Source organism: Lactuca virosa, chromosome 6, assembly GCF_052849685.1.
Source record: "Lactuca virosa cultivar CGN04683 chromosome 6, Lactuca_virosa_CGN04683_v6, whole genome shotgun sequence".
Classification (NCBI taxonomy): domain Eukaryota; kingdom Viridiplantae; phylum Streptophyta; class Magnoliopsida; order Asterales; family Asteraceae; genus Lactuca; species Lactuca virosa.
In genome coordinates, this window is record NC_136431.1 from 203,944,792 (window position 1) to 203,946,889 (window position 2,098).

Genomic DNA, 2,098 nt, shown 5'->3' on the forward strand with positions numbered 1-2,098 from the left:
AATAGGTGACCGGAAGTGGCTTTCTTGTGAGACACCCGAATGAAATGCCCAATTAGCAATTGTAGTCCAAAAATCATACACATTTACCCTCGGAGAATATTCTCGTGCAGCAGCCCTAAAAAATATACCAAAAGTTGGAGACCTTGTTTCACTTTTCTCATAAATCCCCATTCTCCATGAAAATTTGGCCAAGCTGCATTCACATTCGCCCCCAAGACAAAAAACAAGTGCCCGTGCATAGTAAGGATCTTCCGTGATTTCTTCAAATGAGACCGTTGCGAAAATCTCAACACATAACTCTTTGTAAACCGACTCACAAGTGGCAAACAGATTCTTCCACCCATTGCATGTGAAAGAAAATCCATCCCCAACAATTGTTTTGGTTAAATATGGGGTTAACCTCGCCATAATTCCAATTTTGCCCAGTCAATGCGTGGAGAAATTGCAAACTCCTTATTGTACAACCATCCCAATTTATTCTTGAAATTATTCAACATATTTTGAGGAACATTGACGGGAATTTAATACAACAGGTGGAGTTCAAACACATTTCCTTGGAATGTTCATTGGTTCTCCTTGATCCCATTTTCTGTAAACCAAACAACAAACAAAACCAAAGGAATACCAAGGATTAAGTAATCAACAAACAAACACATAATCCGTTTAACCCAGAACTCATGACATGAGCTCTAATGCTCACGTCGTGAGCTTAGTCCATGGCAGTTTTGAAATGAAAAAGAAATCGTTCATAAAAAGAGCACAATTGAGTCCATAAATCAATAAGGGTTTTCTCTAAGGATAGTTTAATGCCTGCAAATCTAACATGCAAATCCAATTTCGCAACAAATCGGGGGAATTTTAAATCATACCAAAATTAAACATAAACCCTAAGTCCTAAATTCTTAAAACTAGATCATATGTTTGTTGAAAGTGAGTGACAAAGAAAATGAGTTCTGTTTGACAACTAAAACACGTAACTTTAATAACTCACGTCGTGAGATATGAGGGCTCACTTCGTGAGCGTGAACTGGGCCATTTCTAAGGGCTGGTGCTGTTGTGTCACAAATCCAATTCCCTTTATATTTTTCTTATTTGATTTATTTTATTATTCATCATTATTTTTCATTATTAATTTGTGAAAAATATTTTTCACTCAAATTCCATCTTTTTCTCGGGTGGTGGTTCTTCCTTTTGGTAGAAGCCCTGTCCAGTATGCCTAAAATTTTCTTCTATTTTCTTTTTGTACTCTTCATATGCCAACCATTATTTCTTTGACTTTCTCCAATCTTCATCAAATCGGTCTCCACTAGAGTAACAAACTTGAGCTTTTCTATTCCCATGTTCATCGAAATGGCAATCCTTATTCAAATGTGGCCCATTGCAATTTTCACAACCCACACGTATTGCGTGTATGGATTGGTCCATTTCGTCATTCTTCGATCCATGTTACTCAACATTGACAAAACTGACGCCATGTCTTCCGAAGCACCATTTCTGATTCCCTTTGCTCCGTCTTGTCGAGGGTTGTGGTATTCTCTTGAATTAGTTCTTTAATTGTAGCCGGATTCTTCTTCTGAGAGTACCTTGAGAATCAAGGAGTTGCCTAGTTGTTACGTTTACCCCATCATAAAGTATATATACTTCTTTTTTCTCATTAAGATCATTTTAGGGACAATTTCTTAGTAACCCCTTATACCTCTCCCATGCTTCATACAATGATTCCCCTGCTTGTTGCTCAAAATTGGCTATGACCTTCTTAAGTTTAGAAACCTTCGATGGTGGGAAAAATTGTTGGAGGAATTCGTCATGAATTTGTGCCCATGTTGTGATTGCACCGGGTAGGAGTGCCTTCAACCAATCTTTAGCTGCTTCATTGAAAGTGACTAGAAGCATTCTCAACAACACTGTTTCTCGTGGAATGTTTGGAATATTAAAGTAATCGGCGATGTCATTGACTTCATCGAGGTGTTTGTATGCATAATCATGATCTTTTCCATCGAATGGGATATCTTTTGGCGCGGAAAGGATGCGTTCCTTGAGCTCGAAGTTTGCGGTAGCGGGAATTTCGGGTTGCACAAGGCCCGAACCGGTGTCCTCA

The 2,098-nt window shown here is 38.5% G+C and overlaps 1 non-coding gene across 1 annotated transcript; it reads left to right on the forward strand.

The window, feature by feature from the left end:
* Positions 1–1,657: 1,657 nt before the first annotated feature.
* LOC145123085 (small nucleolar RNA R71) lies at positions 1,658–1,764 on the forward strand. The gene has a single exon (XR_013714964.1). It is a non-coding gene; the product is annotated as a small nucleolar RNA R71 (small nucleolar RNA).
* The last annotated feature ends 334 nt before the right edge of the window (positions 1,765–2,098 follow it).